This window comes from Cyprinus carpio, chromosome A1 (genome assembly GCF_018340385.1).
Source record: "Cyprinus carpio isolate SPL01 chromosome A1, ASM1834038v1, whole genome shotgun sequence".
In the NCBI taxonomy this organism is placed as follows: domain Eukaryota; kingdom Metazoa; phylum Chordata; class Actinopteri; order Cypriniformes; family Cyprinidae; genus Cyprinus; species Cyprinus carpio.
The window spans coordinates 12,990,523-13,010,410 of NC_056572.1; the positions used below are offsets into that span (position 1 = coordinate 12,990,523).

Genomic DNA, 19,888 nt, shown 5'->3' on the forward strand with positions numbered 1-19,888 from the left:
TGTTTTTTATTCCCAAACAAACAAAAACATAAATATTTTTTAGGCATGTCTGCTTTACGACATAAGCGTCATAATAAAATTTCCGTATGGTAGCTCAAAGCAATTAGCTTCGGTAGGAACAGCGTTCACTTTCATGCAACAATCTTCTCCAAAGTCTTTTAAGTATTGTGTTTGACATGGCTTGTACTTGCTTTTTTTCTTGTTTGTCACTCGCTATGAGGGATCTACAAATGTGGAACACAATTTAAAAGTGCAAAACAGCGGAAAAAGAGAAAATGGCTTCGGGTTCATTTACTCCGGTGCTTGGAATCTAGTTTGTATCCATCAAACACATTAAAAATATGAAAATTAAAAACCATTCGTCCATCTCCACACAAACGAAAAATAAGAAATACAGCCTAGAAACCGCAGTAGAAACACTCAAGCTATTAGGAAAAGTTTGACATGACATGCGTTCAGCTTCAGTTTCTGACAGGGCTTCACAAAAGAAAGGAGGGCAATAGGAAAAAGAAAAAAAGTCTGTTTTTGCAGCTAATGTGCTTGCTTACAGCAGATCTATATAACAACCAGCCCTTTTGGGTCCCATAGACCACTTTTGAGACTTAGTCAATTTTGTCTTCCTTGCATTTACATCCTAACACTTCAAATCAAACATAAAAGTGACCATTTTTACCTTCTGTAATTTCATTTTTCAAGGAAAAAAAAAAAACTAAAAAAAACTAAAAAAAAATAAAATGGATGTTTCATTTAGCCCTCATGTTGTGTTCCCATCATTTTTTTTTTTAATCATTGATCTGAGCTTATTCACACTCAGTTTATTGTGCAAGCGTTGCTTAAGCGATATGTTATAAAAATTATGTTTGCTTAAAGAAAATGCTTATGAGCTTATGCACCACAGTTTTTTGAGTGAAAAAAGCATTTTCTGAAGTAATTTTTGGAATGCATGCAGCTCAGATCATGTGCAGACCTATGATCAATCAGTTCCAAGAAGAAAAACAAACGTGAAGAAAAAAAAACTGATAAAAAGAACTGAATCTAAGATTAGGGTGATAATACAGCAGAGAATGACAGATTTAGAACACAATTTAAAAGGCTGGTCGATTTGTTGACTGGGAACACCAAGTTATGTATAAAAAGAGTTTTCAGCGATACAACACAGGGCACAAGGACCATGATATAAAGTTAACAGAGGTTCAGAATCTGACTTCCATGTTGAACTTAAAACACGCTGCGTGTTCGACCTTTCCTCGACGTGCCCTCTCTCATTGGCTCCACTGAATTTCCTCATTTTCAAACCCACCGAGGTGCTTTTCTGAGCCGTTTCTGAGAAGACAAAGTACCCAGGCATGAGCAAAAAGCACATAGTCTCTTGCTGTCTGTCCCTACCTTTCAAAACGCAGATCAGCGAAAGCATCAGCATCTTCCTTCTCTCTCTCTCATCACGTCCCAGTTCATTTTTTTTTTTTCTTTTTTTAAAGCTGTCTGTGTTTCTATATTCACACACCACCACCCGTCCTCAACTGATGCTTCAATTCAACCTTCACGCATCTATGAGAGAGAGGACATTAGAGGGATCTTTTAGCATCTTTTCATTTCGATGATGAACGAGTGTTTTAGCAGCGCGGAGGCGCTTGAAATAAGCAACAGCTTTTACAGCTCTGGATGAATGCTGCGTGTGTCCTTCCATAAAGGAGAAGTTGGTTGGAGAGGCTGTCATAAAATTTATACGATAACACATGCCAGCATTCATACTTGGAGGAGCTGTGAGCCATGTTTTTTAAACTGGTAATTCTGTCAGTTTGTTCAATGTATAAACAGGATTTGAATTGCACTGGATTGGGAACATTCCTTAACTACATATAAATCAGATCAAGTCAAATCAGAAATATTGCCCTTGTAAACCCATTTCATGGTGACGCAAAAACTTACTAGGCCTCATTAGTGAAACGTGCATAACAGATTTCTGTGTAAATATTTCATAAAAATATATTCTTACATGCAATTTGAATTAAAAGGAATCGTTCACCAAAAAATGAAAATTTGCTTTTTAAAAATTTACTCACCCTCAGGTCATCAAGGAAATTTAGATTTTTGAGAACTTTTAGGAAATTCTATCACTTTTGCTCATCAGTGGATCATCTGCAGTGAATGGGTGCCAGGTCCAGAAGGAGAGTCCAAACAGCTGATTAAAACATCACGATAATCTACTAGTAATCCACACGACTCCAGACCAACAATTAACATCTTATGAAGCCAAAGGTTGTGTGTTTGAAACAAATCATCGAGACTATTGTATTGGACTATTGTGGATGTATTTTGTTATTTTTTTTTTAATCGGCTGTTTGGACTCTCTTTCTGACGGCACCCATTCACTGCAGAGGATCTTTGGACTCTCTTTCTGACGGCACCCATTCACTGCAGCCAAATCTGTTCAAAATGCAAATAAAAAGAATCATTTTTTATTATATATCATTATATAAAATGGATGTATTTATATATTGTTTATTTGATCACATTTACTGCTAATTTTAATCTGCTATAGTTTCATGATTAGGCCTGTCGAGTCACAACAAAATAATTTTACAAATCTACACAAACATGTTTCTACATGAAGGAGGGGTGATATGGTGAGCTACATATATATAAAAAACTAAAAAAAAAAAACAGAAAATTCGAAGTAAATGAGGGTTGTGCATACATAATTGATTACAATGACAAGTATATAAATGAGCGTCCAGGAACATGACTCAGGGTTTAACACTGGCTTTCAAAGACTTTTTGATAGAGAAACAATCCCAAATCACAATTACATATATTGGTGCAAAGAAAATGTCTCAGTAAGAAATGCCAGATTTTATAAGCAATTTTAGAAGTCTGAATCCAGATCGAAAAGCAAATATTTGTAAAATAAATTAATGAGTTTGCACTAAAAGAGACAAATTTTGGTTAGATATGGCGCTTTTGAATAAAAAGTTGCTAACTGGTAAAGCCAAAATATATAATTATATTAGAAATATAAATAAATCTTTCTCTGTAAGAAAAACATTTTATAACTAAAAACCTTTATATATTAAGATTAGGATAATGTTATTTTGAATTAAGCAGGAGCAGCCCCTCTAAAAAAAACTACGCACCGATCATGCTCACCTTAAAACCATCTAAAGTCTTAAATTTCATTAGCCTAGCAAATAATAATAAAAAAAAAGAAATAAAAATTAAAAATAATGAAAAAGAAACAAACAAAAAAAAGAGTAAGCGTTACACAATTCGTGTGAAAATCACAGTTACTCCAACATTTACTCATGACCTTCCTATACATTCTCACAGTGTGTACTCAAACAAGGTGATTTATATATAGTTATATTGTTTCTTTTTTTCTTTATAGCGTCTGGTGTTTTTTTTTATTAATTTTTTTTTTCTTTTTTTATCATACAATGATTAGGGATGGGTGTGAAACATTAAGAAAAAAAAACACCAGAGCGTATTATTTTTGGTGTCTCATTTATGCAGTATAAAGGAACAGCAAAAATATAGATTTTCATATTTTCCCATTCTCTTTCGAAAAAGTAAAGCAATCCCATTTGCATTGCGACCACTTTTCATCCAAAAAAGTTTGTTTTTCTCTTAAATTCATTTAGAACTGAGAGACAGATTGGCCAAAAAGAGAAGCTGCTTCTGATTGCACCTGCATTCTTTGGTAAACAAGCGGGATGCAAGGAGTTTCTTGCTTCCCCCCCCCCCCGGCTCCTTTCCTTCTCATCACACCTAGCTAGTTGAGCTTGCTCTCCTTTTTCATGGTTATGTCTCAATATTTTTATTTTCCATTGTTTTTTTTTTTTTTGGAAAACTTCCCGTCGCAGTTACGAACGGAAGGCTACAGCGCGAGCGACGCTGTGTCCTTGTCGCAAACGTCCGTGTGGCTGCGTGCGCCTACTGCCATTTACTCAACCACAGCAGCAGCCATGGTGAGGGCCGTTACTGCCACTAGTACTGCAACAAGGCTTTTGCATGATGGCCGCCATGTCCTGTTGGTGGTTGCGGGTCACATTTTGTCTGCTTCCAGCATCGGGGCGTTCGTGTGGACCACTTCATGCTCAGTCTCCCTAAAGCCACATCCGCTGCCCTAGCCGCTCTCCTCATCACCGGATAGATCATAAAAAACAATTGCTGAACAAAATGCAGGTTCGTTACATGAAAAATCAAAATATTAAGGAAAGTTAACGTGTCTGCTATAATCAATTTAGAAAAATAATATCAAACTTTAGCTAAATGTAACTGAAATGTAAATAAATAAAATCAATTTAGACATTTACATTTAGGACTTCTAGTTTTCACTTTTTTGGAAACTTTATAAATTAAAACGCTAATGAAATGAATGAATTGATGAATGAATGAATGAAAGTAATGTTTTATATTTTATGCTTTAATTGTGAAATAGTCAAAAAAAGACAAATATTTTCACATATTATCTATTAATTGTAATTATCTATTATTGTTTTGTATTAGTATGTAATAAATAATCATCATAATAATAAATTATATTAGTTAAATATTATTTTAACATTAACATTTTACATTATATGACACCAATGTTTTGCTTATGAAAAATGCTAAATGAATTTAACTGATCAATTGCTATTATTTTTTGAGGCATTATTTCATAATTTCTATTTTATTTTTTATATTTCAAAGCTCATCTACTACACACATTGTGTGTGTGTGTGTGTGTGTTGTGTTTATATACAGAGATCTATATCTATATATATATCTATATATATAGCGATTATATAGTATATATATATATATATATATATCCACCATGGGCAAGACCAAAGGAGCCAAGAGGCTGTTCAAAGGTTGTAATAAGACAAGATTGTAGATCTGCACAAAAGCTTGAATGGCTACAAGACCATCCGGAAAAGAAACTTGGTGTGAGAAGGAGACAACTGTTGGTGCGATTAATCGGAAATGGAGCCTGTGCAAGATCTTGCCTCATGGGGTACGGGATGCTAATGAGAAAGGTGAGGGGATCAGCCCCAAACTACACGGGAGGGAGCTTGTTAATGGATCTTAAGGCAGTTGGGACCACGGTGAAGGTCTATAGCAAACAAAAAAAAAAAACACATGGTAACACACTACGCCTGAAATCTGAAAATCCTGCAAGCGCCCACAGTCATCCCCCCTGCCTCCAAAGAATGCGACACTGTACAGGCCCCTGTAATGTTTTGCCAAAGAAAACATCTTAATGATTTCAGAGAAGACTTTGGAGAAAGTGCTGTGGTTCAGATGAGACCAAAATTGAGCCTCTCTTGGCATTAACTCGACTCGCTGGTGTTTGAAGGGTACCCAAGAAAATGCGACATGACTGTACCCAAGAACAGCATCCCTACAGTCAAGCACGGAGGGTGGAAAACATTATGCTTGGGGCTGTTTTTCTGCTTAAAGGTACGGACGACTTCACCCCAGCATTGAGGGGCAAAGGACGGGGGGTCCAGGGTACTCGTAAAATCTTGGACGGATAACCGCCCCCCTCTTCCTCAGCCAAGAACACCGAAGATGGGCCATGGATGTGTCTTCCGCATGCACAATGACCCGACACATCCGCCAAGGCAACAAAGGTTGTGGCTCAGGAAGACAGCACATTAAGGTCATGGAGTGGCCCCAGCTAGTTGTGCCGACCTCAATCCTTATTAGAAAATCTGTGGACGGCAGTTGAAACCGTTCGAGCTGCCAAACGACAGCCAAAAAACCTTTAATGATTTAGAGCAGGATCTGTAACATCTCACAATCCCTCCTGAGATGTGTGGCAAACCTGGTGACAATTACAAAAAAAAAAAACGTCTTGCCCATCTGTGCTTGCCCAGCAAGGGTTTCTAGCACCAAGTACTAAGTCTTCTACTGTGTTTGCTTGGGGATCAAATACTTATTTCACTCACTGATAATGCAAATCAATGTTTCTAACCGTTATATAATGTGTGAGTGTTGTTTTTTTTTTTTTTTGTTTGGTTGGTTTGATATTCTAGTTCTCTATATGTTAAAAATAAACCCTACCCACCCAATTGGTGTTGATATAGTGTTATTTGTCTTTTATGATTAATAGCATGTTGTCATAATTTGTCCCTGGGCTTACTTAATGATAACATTTTTCAAAAGTATGTTCACATATTCTCAATTGCTAAATTCTTCTATTATATTATCCCAAATGTATTTTTTTATTTATTATTAATTCATATTTATTTATTTATTTATTTTATTTTACATTTTATTTTATTTATTATCTTTATTTTATTAATTGTTTTTATTGATTTGTTGATTTCTGAATTCGATTTTACTGATATCTTGTATGATCAATTACTGAGTCCTCATATAGGGTTAAAGTGTAACTCACGGACTACAACTCAAACCGCAGCAAAGATAACGGGCACCTGAGGACTAAATATTTCTGGACCATCTAGCCGTCATATGTGACCCAACACCGCCATTATCATAATTCAGCTTCCTGTTGGGTGTCAGTCGCGGCCAGCTCTATGGTTTCTGGCAGGAAGCGCGGGATCTCATTTCACTGACTTCTGGCAGAGGGTCTAGCCGGGCGTGTGGCAGCTTTTCTGACGCCGTCTTATGATTAATGGGAGCCGGCGGCCCCGTTTGAGGGATGGGGCTGGCCTCTTTACAGGGAATCATCACATGCTGGAGAGCTTTTGGATCAGAACAGGGTGTAGACATTACATGCCAAGCCGTTTGGGCTTATTTTTACCTGTGCAATTGAAATCTCTATTTCATCTATGCTTTACAAGCTTTAAGGAAGCCAGCATCTAAAGTAGGTTGAAACTTGACTTTTAAATCAATGGACTTAAATTACCAATGATCTCCTTGAGATCAGAGCGTGCATTTAGAGAGTGAGAACTTGCTGACTTTTACACACCTTGGAGCGGTGTTGTGAACCACAAAATTTCACAAAAAAAAAAAAAAAACACTATATAGGATGTGAACTTTCCAACTTCCAAAATCTGACTTATTCGTACCAATTGCAACATCACAGCCCAATACATGAGAATACATTTTATGTATATCTTGAATGCAATGTTAAGTTTATATTATTTGACATTTAATAGTGTGCAACCAGTTTCTTCTTCCTAAACTACAAAAAAAAAAAAAAAGAAAAAAATGTAAACTGTGATACTACTAATAAGAAAGTGTAGTCCACAATTGTCCTTCATTGTTAACTTCGTGTGGCAGAAAGAAGACTAAAATCATCAACAAATGGAAAGTTTATAGAGTCTTTCTTGATTCACCACTGAAATGAATTACATTATAATTTCTTTATTGAATTTCTGCCTCAAAAACCACTATTGTAAGTCACTTTGGATTAAAGCATCTGCGGCTCAATGCATGCAAGTAAATCTTTGTATTTATGATGGCATCTCAAGTATGCACGTTGTTCCAGGTTTAATTGATTAGGATGGACCAAACAACAACACAACACAAAAAACTAATATGTAGTTTACTTTAATGATTTGACAATTTGAATACTTTACATTTTTAATTATTCATATACTATCAATTGCTAAATGTAAATATTTTTTTCAATTTATATTTAATGATTTTTTTTGTCAATAATTAAAGTTATTTGAACATCTTAGTTATGTTTTGTCTTATTTAAAACGTGTTGTACGTATTTTGGAAATTTTTTCTTGACAGTTTTTTGCAAATTTTAGGCCTTTTTGCATATCAAGGGTGCCATATATCTAATCTGATTTGACTTACTGGAGATCTTGGAAGTAGACGTCTTTGCCATTGTAGTGCGTTTCGGGAGCTTGTGGGGTCATTCACTCGCAGAGTCATGATCTGCTGTCTGATGAAGGTGTCTGGTCTAGTGATGTCCACTTCCACCTCTGGGTTATTGAGCTGGTTCGTAAGGCCGTCTTTTACAACTTCAGGGAAATATCTGGAAATCAACAAGCAAACATTTGGTGGGGTTATTTTAATCACAAATGGTCACAGTTGTTGTTGTTAAAAAAAATAAATGATTAATTTTTTTCTTTTTTTATGTCTTTGATTTTATATTATTATAGACACAAATGAAAAATGCATTTGTGTTTATGTGCAAAAACAATAAATTAAACAAAAATCCTAATTTATTCAAACACATGCCCAAATTACATGATTTTGAAATGCATTTTCTTTTTCTTTTTTTAATTGAATTTTTAAACAGGTTGATTGTTAATGGGCATTTGCGGCATGTTCACGTGCTCACTGTGTTGTTGTTGACTCAGCCATACTGCAAGCCCGGAGCGCTTCAGCAGGATCCACACCTCTCACATTCACATTAACATGCCCTGCCAGCTACAGTGCATTGTGTGCAGCTGACGTCCTTTGCCAAGTGATTTCACTTGGACAGTTGTCGCATTACAAGTCGCGGCACGTCCGATCGTTTTTGCGAGCGCGCCGGATGGCGCCCTCGCGCTTTGCGATGTCGACCACACACACGCATGCATAATGTGAGGCGTGCAGCGCACACTGCACTTTCAACGTGCTATAGCGTGAAACAGGGGCAACCTTGATTGTAGAGAAGTCTGCAGTCCATTAAACTAGATCTGCATTTTCTTGAAGGAAATGTAGTGCTTGCAAGGTAGCTAATAAATAGTTAACGTTTGTTAAGCAAATTCAGAGCTTTTGATTAACATGTATTATAAAAACGGATAGTTCTGCGTACGTTTATATAAAGAGGGAACATTTTGCATAGGATGAGATTTTCATTTATTTATTTAATCTATCTAGCTATTTAATTTAGTAGCATAATTATTACTCTGCTTGGCCAGGGCACTCTTGCCAAAATAAAATATGATTTTTAAATTATTATTTTTCTGGTTAACTAAAGTTTAACATGAAATAAAACACCCACCACACACAACACAAAATAAAACACACACACACACACACACACACACACACACACACACACACACACAAAAATAAAAATCTCAATGATTGATAACATTGTATTGGAGGTCTCGCACAAATAAATTGAAATCACAATGCAGTATGCAAATGCTGTACTAACAATGTTGTAAATTAATGGATCATCATTCTAATAATGTCAGTGCGAGTCAGACTTTCCAATTTTTTCAAATTATTGAATTTATGTTAAAAATAACAGTTACTTGAATTTATGTAAACGTTATGAATCCACGCAACCAGATCCTGGCCTAAAAATAAAATTAAAAAAGGTAGCTGCAATAAACGTTAAAAATGAAATATTATAATTAAACTTTATTTATTTAAAATATCATTTCTTTGTTGAATTTATTGAAACTCTATGCAACCAGTTTCTGTCTAAAAAAAATTAAATAAAAAGGTAACTGTGAACAAGATTAAAATAAAAAAAATTATAGTCAAAACTAATTTATTTAAATACATTTACTTGAATTTACTGAACATTATAAATACAAACATTACCAATTTCTACCTAAAACAAAATAAACAAGTATAGTCATAATTATTCTTTTTGAATTATCCACATAGTGAAGTTTTGTAGAGTCACTGTGGATTCACATTGAAATTATTGCATGGATCAATTTGGCTTTAAACTGAATTTCTTCCTGCCTCTTTTATCTGAACCCTGTGGTCAGTATAAAACACATGTACTGAGCATTATGCATGCATCGAGCTCTATTGAGATCTAATCTCCTAATAAGCGCTTTAGCAGGAGGTAATTGTTTGTGCCTAATTAATATTTCAGGTGGTGCTTTGTGGAAAAATAAATGAAACTTGTTGAATGCTCCCAGGTTGCGGCATCACAAATGTGCTCCTATTCAAATTCAATCCATGTGGTTTTTAAGCAGTAATTAGCCAATAATGAGACTGTTGTACTCCGTAGAGAACAGATCTGGCAGACAAAAAAATAAATAAAATAATAATAATATTAATAAAAAATAAAAAAAATAAAATCACATGTATTTTAGCTCCACCTGCTCTTATCATTTGTGTTAATTTGTCTTTTAGGTACTTTATATATATATAGTCTTCACACAGTAAGGGTCATTTACATGATGAGGCCGCATGAAAAGAAAATGAAACACATCTTAGATGGCCACACCATGTCTGCTGACTATTATACACTCGTCAGGACGAACAGGAAAGTAGACTCGTGGACGACTGAAAAGTAGAAGGGTTTTCTGCCAAGCCGTCTGGCTTATTGTCAAAGGCGGGCAGACGGAGTGACAGACATCATGGCATATTCCAGTGAGATGAAGTGATATGAACTGAAGGGATGAACTGAAGCTACTGTAAAACCACAGGTCTCTCAATCCATTCAAAAGGTTTTATTGCTTTTTATTCCACACACACACACACACACACACACACACACACACACACACACACACACACACACACACACACACACACACAAATATTGTTATGGTAAAGGAAAGGTAAGATGCAAACTGATGTCTTTGAGCATTTCATTCTGTCTCATTATATTTTTCTGAGTCTTGCACCATTTTATTTGATTTTTTTAAATAATTAATCACAATAAACTAATTTGCTCAGTAACCGCTTGTCAATGTAAATGTTCCAAACAGCTCAACTTCATATTTTATTAATATACACAACAATTCAAAAGTCTGGGGTTGGTAAGAGTTTTTCGAGGAAAGCATGAAATCGTTTCAAAAATTATAGTCTAAATTCACTTAATAATGTGTAAAATACGTGTGATTTATGAATTTAGTAGAATAGTGAATTGTATAACTCACACCACTATGCCACCAGTCTTCTTTCTGCCTACCTAAAATAATAATAGAATAAGTCAAAATAAATTGGTAAAATTATATTTGAAATTAATTGGTGTGCTCAGTATACGAAGTCTATTGTGGGATTTAATTGGAAGACTGTAGAATAAAATTATGTTATAATGAGATATGTCCATTGCACATGTTAAAGACAGCTATATTTCCTAATTGACTATATTTTAAATGTATTTCCTTGTGCTGCCAAAGCTGAATTCTTATTGGATGACATTGTCGATATAATGTCACTTTATGATCAATTTAATGCATCTTTGAACTGAATGAAAGATAGATGAATTTTCGTTTGTACTGACCGCCAAACACAAAATGTTGAAGCAGGAGATAAAGTTGTTCAGAGAATGTGTATTGTAATAATTATTTAGTGAATTTAATTTAATTTAATTTAATTTAATTTAATTAATTTAATTTAATTTAATTTAATTTAATTTAATTATGCATTAATTCGTGGTCGACATAAAAAATGTTACAGGCTGTTTCTTATTTTTTATGGAACAGACAGCAACACTAGTATGTGAGTGCCAAAACCACGTGCGTTTGAAGTACGTGCAAATGACCTAATATCGCATTAAAAACATTCCAATTGGAAGGTGTCATTGAAACACAACAATCTGCAATGCGACTCAAGGGGAATCTGTGTCTGAAGCGGACCGTCGTACCTTCCCTTTGTGTGACTGTTCCCAGCACTGCTCCTCATCTGGGTCAGTCACTTCGTCCTCTGCACAGATGCTGTCTGGCAGCGATGACCAGAATTTCTTCGACTCCTTCAGCTTCTCCTTAATGTCGATCACCTGGAATCACGCACAGAGAATCAGATTAGCATATGCAACACCACAAAAATACATACAGAGAATGAAGATTTGGACACATTTTGAACTGAGGGATGGATTGAGTTGGGATTATTATAAAGGAGGGAAAGATGAGGCCAACAATTTGCATGGAAATCTCATTCTGGCTCACGGCACAGTTCACTTTCTCAGTTTCAACACTGTAAGATAATTCATTGGGGACCAGGTGGAAGTCTAATCCTCCACTAAGCTGTGTTGGTATTTTCTGTACCAACCAGAAGGACAGATTTTCAAACTGACTGAACGGGATCTCTGGAATCTCTTCTCAACCCATGCACCAAGGCGTAAGTTAGAGGTTCATAAATTGGACTTATTTGCAGGCATTATGCCAAGATTTATCTGTGAAAAATTGCCTAGAAATGTCTAGTCAGTTGTTAGACGTGTCACTGGTTGTATATTTCACTCATTACATGCCTTATTAAATGGTTGCTGTTCTTCAACTTTCTAGACATGCACAATATGTACTGTATACTATTTATTGGCTAGCCGTGTTTGTTAAGGCAAGAATCAGTATTATTATTTCTTAAAATTGGGTTAACGACAAACACCAAATTCAAATAATACAACATTTGCAATGTTTTTATCACTTTACAGTCTTTTCAGAGACTCTTTCTGTGAGTTACATCATTGCACCAGTAAGTGGAGACAAGTGACCCTATTTGAGTGAGTCAGTGATTAATTCAAACAATTTGCTTAAAAACACTGATTCAGTAATGAACAAAACAACTGGCCATCTTTATTAGCCTATTATGGAATCATTCACTTAACTGATTAAGGGTCATTCATTTTATCAATTTGTTCAATTTGATGATTCATTCAAGAACAAAGATTAGCTAGAAATGAATGTTCAGGTTTTATTGTTAAAATGTGCTGGAAATGTTCAAAACATACTCACACACAAATGACAAATAAGATTAGCCACATTATGCACTTTTTGTTTTCATAAACATGAAAATAATAACATTCAAAATGATGGCCAGATTTTAAATTAACAAAAATATATTGGTTGGGTGACATACAACTTGTACTATCCACTAACATGTACTATGTAAAAAAAAAAAAAAAAAAAAAAAAAACGTTTTATAAAATGAAAAGGCATTCTAAGGCTACCTTATTATTTGAAGTGTTGAGATTTTCAGAATGGACATTAGCTTGTTTTCATCAACCGTTTTACAGATTTTTACAGCAAAAAATTGCTGTAGATTTCCGATTTACAGCAAAAAAAAAAAAATTAAAAAAAATTGTCCAATTGAACAAAAATGGCAGACAGGCTGAATGAAAATGTAAATCAACTGTCTGACAGTAGGTGGCGCATATGGAACAGCAGGAATACAGCTGTTTTCTAGAAACCTCTGTAAACAAAGCAGTGCTGCACTTATAAAACATTACTTAAATTTGAAAAGCAAACCTTGAAAACTTTTCTAAAGACTGTCAGCTCCCCCTTATGAATTCATAGAATTAATTCATTGAAACATTCTTTCATATTATTTCTCTCTGCACTTTGCCTTCCATCATGTTTTCAAATGAAACCTATGCTGCATGTTGCGTCTGCGTGCGAATGTTACTTTGCATTTGCTGAGCAGTATTTACAGTGGGTTTCTCAAAAATGTGAAATGTGAAATGGTAATACTAACTGTCAGGACTTTTTATCGTGGTTTATTGTCAAATTGGTAATCATTTCATCCCTACACTTAACCAATGAACTGAATCATTTACAAACACAGATTCACTTAAGGACAAAATACCTGACTGTAATTGTGAGTGAGTCATTGAATCGTTCATTCAACTGATTCGCTCAGAAATGCTGAATCATTCAGGAAGAAAACATGTTACGCTTGCTCTGAGATACACAACTCTGGAACTACTTTCTTCAGTGGAGCAACAGTATACAAACTAACTGGTGGTAGTGTGCCAAAACAAAATATTACAATAAATACAATAAAATCACCTTGCAAGATCACCCAAGCAACAGCCTAGAATCATGGTGCAAGTTTTTCCACAGAAAATTTGCTAACCTGATCCATTCTGTGTAGCTAAACCTAGTGAAGATGAATAGATTCCTTAAAAAAACTTCCATCAAGGGTTTAGTAGATAATTGATGATTGTATGAGGTGTATCTTCTAGGTCAAAGTAAAATGGCCCCAGACGGTCTTCACTCAACCAAAGGCATATTCTATTATTTATCTGAATTATACGGTTACTACCTTTTGTGCAAGAGAAAATTAGCTTGTGCTGAGACATTACAGAATCATCGATAAAATCTTGCCTTCTGGTACATCACCAAATCTGGGCCCAGAGATTCAGATGTGTGCATATTGATTTTATTAATGAAATGTACCACACTCCAGAAAGCAAACAGATTGATGCTTATCAGTGCAGGGTTCTGACTGATCTTATGGAAGATACTGTATATGCTACACTAATTGTAGGAGATAATAAAGGCCCTGTTGCGTGACTCAGGTTTCAGCACAATTTTTATTTTTTTTTAGTTTTATGTGTGGTATTTTTTTTTTTTATATTGTTTTTAGTAATTGTTTTTAAATTTTTTATTTTTATTTTTTTTTATAGATGTGTTTGTTTCTTCATGGGATGGAGAAATGTAGCATTACATCAATATGATCTTCTGCAGTGAATGGGTGCCATCGCAATGAGACTCCAAACAGTTGATTAAAGTTAAAAACATCTTGATGGATTTGCCTCTTACAAACACACAGCTTTGTTAAATATGTTTATTAATGGACTGCAGTCATGTGGATTACTGGTGGATTAATGTGATATTTTTATCAACTGTTTTTTTTTTTAATGGAAAACAAGTACTTCATTACTGTGAGGAATGTACTATTGTATTTTTATTGTGTTAAATGCAGCTTTGATCCTTGATGTGTATTTTTTTTTTTTTTTTTTTTTGGTGTTATTTGCTGATATTAGACATGTTTGAGTACCAGAGCCCTGGAATAATCATTATGCAATTCGCCATAAATACCCCATGCTAAGTGACATTAATTCTTGTTGGTACACGAAATCTGTACACATCCTGTATGTGTCATCATGCGAGTATATTAGGTTTCTGACATATAATAATGATATAATTGGATTAAAAGGTGCTGGATGTCACGTTCTGCAGAAATAAGCTGTGCTAAATGATGCCGAGGTTATCTGCGGAGTCAACAGCAACAGCCAGAGGCACGACATTAAAGAATGTGTATTGACGGCATGCCAGAGTTGGAGACCGCTTTGCCCTTTTTGAAGTGCTAATCTGTGAGCATGGGCTGCAGAGATCTGGAGCAGTTTCACACTGTGCTTTTGGTTAGCATTCATAAGGTGTTAGGCTGGATACTGATATTAACACCTTAGCATGGATGCTTTAGGAGGGTGTCGAGATAAACATACAACAGTGAAATGCACAGAGAAGGCGGCTGAGACATATATGGCGATGTTTTTGTTAGACTGGGTACATATGGGATTAGATTAACCTTATGTAACAAATAAATGGATGATACGTTTCTCTTTACAAAATAATAATAATAAAAAATAACAGAAAAAAGAATGCTTCTCACAAATCATTTACGATTTTACAGTAATTAAAAATATTTTGTAATAAAAATGAATACAAAATTAAATAATAATAATAATAAAAACTATTTTGTAAAAAAAGAAACAGAAAAATTAATGCTTCTTCAGTTGATGCATTTACAGTTATTATTAAAAATCAAAATGAAAAATTGTAATACAAAATATGAATATAAATAAAACAATAAAAAAATAACATGGCTTTTTCAAATATTTCACACAAACTGTAAAGTACATGCCTCATGTATGAAGGATGACTAAAATGTATTTCTGCGCGAACTGTTGGTATAATGATTCACAAATGGTCAAATTCATTATCAAACATTTTACATACTTTATTGCATAAATGGGTAAATAAAGTATCACACCATAAATGGTAACTATATTAGCATCCACACCAGGCAAGGTAACATTTTGTTCATTATAAGACAAGTACACACTGCAGTTTTGATGTCTGTCACTTTAAATGCTTGAGTTTTTTAAAGCAGGATGGATTCTGATTGACTCATCATCTGGAAAAAATAAATAGTAATAAACGTGATTCCCATCAGTTTGTTCCTGGGTGTCATTATCATCATATTTGTAAAACTATATTTTTATCATTATAGTTATTGTCCGTGTTGTGAATGGGCCTTAAGACGAATCATTTTAGCGTTCTACATAGATTGTTAAAAAATCTTTCTTACATAAATTGTAGCCATCTGTTTTATAGGTATGTGTTAATTCATAAAACCATTATAATGTAAATTGTGACATCACGTAGATCGTTTCAACATATTCAAGCTCTTTTTCTATTGTTTGTAAAATTCTTGCATTACTTTATTGCATTCATCTAGCTTCAATTCATGCATTTTTATGATAAATTCACACAGAAGTTTGTTCTGCCCGTGTTTCATGAATGCATGCAACTATACTTTTATTTATTTGCATGTATCCAGAGCAAAACCTAAGAAAGCATTATGATTTGAGAAAAGGTACCATTTAGCAACTACTGTTTTGAAGGACGTTGCATAAACACCACTAAGGCAAAGGTGAGAAAAATACATTTTATTCACGTACACATTTCTTTCTAGCAAAGACCACTAGATGCTGCTGAACCTCTGAGAGAGAGAGCGATATAGAAAGACTCCCTAGACAGTAGAGAGCGTGCCAAGCATGCATATGAATAAATAAACCAACTCATGTTTCAAAGGTGTATTAAAATACGTGCTGTGTATTAAGAGAAGCCTTATGTTAGTGGTAAGTGAGTGGCTGTATATTGGGCAAGAATTGCGCGCTGGGACAGGCTGCGGATCGTCTAACCATTTGGCCACACAGATCATTAGCACACAGGCCTGCCAGAAGGGATGAGTTAAGGGCAGGAACTGCTATTCGCTTGGGGCCCATTGCTCAACATGAGTCCGAGCTCGACAACAGCCGGACAGCAGAGTCTGAATGCTGGGCATCATTCCCTACATGTGCCACGGCTCGACACGTGGGTTACGAGCAAATCTACAACCTCCTCAATGACAAGATGTTCTGGGCTAAAGAGGTTTAAAAGGAATAGTTCAAAGTCTAAAATTACAATGTAAATAAATAAATAAATATGTCATTTTATACTCTGTCACATGTCACTTCAAATCTGTATGCTTTTATTTCTTTTGTGGGAAAAAATAAAGTCATACAGGTTTGGAATGACTTGAAGGTGAGTCAATTTATTTGCAGTCAAAAAATGGAAAAAAGGTGGTGTAGTATTCATCTGTAGAACTCATTCAGAAAGCAGCAGGGCACTTTCTGTAACAGTCTAGACAACAACAGCTGAGATGTCATACTGTGTTATCCTTGGAAAAGCATCCTTATTTTCTGTGAATGTGTCGCTGTAATTACCATGCCAGTTCAAAAACACTCTAAGTATGGCAGTAACTAGTCAGAGTATAGCAAAAAGTCAGTAATTGATTTATTTTGCATGTAATGTATTGTAATTAATTCAAGTCTGTTCATTGCTTAACCAAAATTAGCTGGTTTGGTTGAGTAAGCAAACTTTTTTCAAAGTGTGTGTGTAGAAAAAATATACATTACACAATTAAATCAAATCAACACACAAATGTACAAAAATATAGTGTTTTAAATAATTTCTGGTTCTCTGGCTATATGTCTTCAATTGGTGCATGTTTGCTATCTGCTATTTGTTTTTTGAACATATGTCATAAGAATAAATGGGTCAGAACTGTCTGTTTTATATCAAATGGATATAAATGTGACTATATGGAGTTTAGCCACTGGACTCCTTTTCACTTAAAATAGGAGATGTTTGGTACAATCCATCATTGTGGTTCTAAATGTGCTCTGCACCATTTAGACCTGATAGTTCTCTGGCTCACAGGGGAATACAAGCAGGACCCATCATTGCTGGCCAAGTCTACATTCGACTTTCAGCCTTCAAAATTCCCCTGCAACTGCCCTCTATTAGAAAGTTTAGGATATATGTCCCAATTTATAATGATTTTATTCCCTGTTGAATCCCCCCCACCCCAACAATCCTGTGAGGTCCTTACCTACGTAATGATATGTTAAGGATAGCATGATTCGAATAACAGGAGAATTTATTATGGAGAAGACTGCAAAGGGCATGCAATAATCATAGCAAACAAAAGATCCTTTTGAAATGATTACTATGTTGAAGGGTCGTTCACATTGCAGTGTGCAGATGATTTCAGTGCAATAAAACACAATATATTTTCTGATGTTATTGCCATCGTTACTGAAAGTCAGTATGATTTTAAATCTTCTCTTTTCCTGTGGCATGCTAATGCACATTATTTAAGTTGTTATATAAAGTCTTTGTAAAAGTACTTTCATAATATATGTTCTGGTTCGTATCATGCACAGTTTATTAGTGCACATTATTCTGTAATTAAATAAATACATCACACTGCAGTATTTCACAAGCTGACCTGAATTAAGCATTTACAATGTTAAAAGGCACTTCCGACTTCTGTAACAGTGAAAACCAAGTTTACAGCCTTGTCTCTTGTGTTTACAGCTCACCCTTTCCTGAAGCCTGAGATCTTTGAAGTGATGTCAAATGCCAGTTGAACCAGTCATGCAAGCCGCTTGCTTTCAGCTCCGCATACCAAATGTGCCCTCGCCGCTTCATATGGGGTCGGCTTTGGTGACCCTTCTTAGTCGTCTGATCAAATGGCTGGTGAATCACGTCCCCTCAAGCATTCCTTGTGAAGTTCGGGGGCCCACCACGACCCCTCAGAATAGTGTTAGCAGGCCGAGTCGTGTGAAAATCTGAGCCCCGTATAGGTCAGAGCGCCTAATTAGGACTATTTGTTCTTGCACTCCTTCCTCTCAACGGGAAAGAGCACAGTTGTATTAATGCGCTCCTCTCATGCTGCTATAGATTAGAAGTGTGGAGTGGATTTGGCTAATTGGACGGGGGATTACGCAGCGTGATGTTTCACTGTTTGTGTTATTCACAGTGAGGAACACATCCCATGGCGTTCTGTATACAAACAGTATGCGAGTGACATTTTGTCCAAGATGATATTCGACTGATAAAAACCCGAGTTATGATATTTGCTCAACAGAAATCAATTGAACTCCAACTGAGTGCATTTGCATGTGGGTGTTGACTTTCCTGCAGTGTGATATGCTAAATGCCATCTAAAACCAATTTAAACTGGATTTACAGTTTTTGTCTATAGTTTTTTTCTTTATTTTTTTAAATCATTTTTTAATAAATATTTTAAAATATTTTTAAAAAACTTATTAAAGAGACTATATTGCATGTACACAGTAAAAAAAGAAAAAAAATAATTGTGTAAAAAACAATTATTGGGGTACTATTTACTTCATAATTTCACATTTAATTCAGTGTTACTTGTTTCTTTGTAATTAATTGTGAAAGTTACAAGGAATTTCTGAGTGAACATTGCTTCTACACCATTTTTTTTCAATGCATGTGTATATGTATTTATTTATTTATTTTTATAATAATCTGTCACACTGCACAACCACTTCAAATTAACTAGTGAAGTTAAAATGCCTAAATTAAAAATGGTAAACCAATTTTGTCATCTAAAAATATACACTTTCCCATATATCTACATACATATAAATTAAAATCCTGATCTTAATTATAAAGAGTTATTGCTTTAATATGAATTGCAAAGAGTTATTGCTTTAATCAATTACCCAGGTGCAAAAATGAATAAAATTCAATGTAAAAACTTGCTGGGATTTATTTTTTTATTTTCCCCAAACCCCTACCTTAATCAGAATCATGTCAACATGACTGTTAGATATTTATTTGAGTTTCCAGTATGTTTAGAATGAAGATACCATGGTGAAACCATTTTCTTCTTGGTACTCTTCTTGACTTTGTGAACAAACTCCTGAAATGAGCACTGCAGCTGCTGGACATCCCGATTAAGAGCATGACTTAGAAAGCTGCATCACTATGTCAAAACACCTTTATAAACACATGCATGTATCCAGATGAGATGGTCCTCACATTGCACTGTCTAGTCATCTGCTTTCTCATGAAAGCACCACTGAACTGACTGACACCGCTTACCCAACCCTCCACATTAATTCAGCGCTTTTTAGAACCCGTCTTCTTGGCGTTCCCTGCCAAGAGCTGAAAGCCAACCCAACAGGATGAGCTGCACGTCATGT

General features: G+C 35.0%; 1 pseudogene; it reads right to left on the minus strand.

Annotated features, from left to right (window-relative positions):
• Positions 1-7,760: 7,760 nt before the first annotated feature.
• LOC109065683 overlaps positions 7,761-19,888 on the minus strand; it is a 196,628-nt pseudogene continuing 184,500 nt past the window's right edge.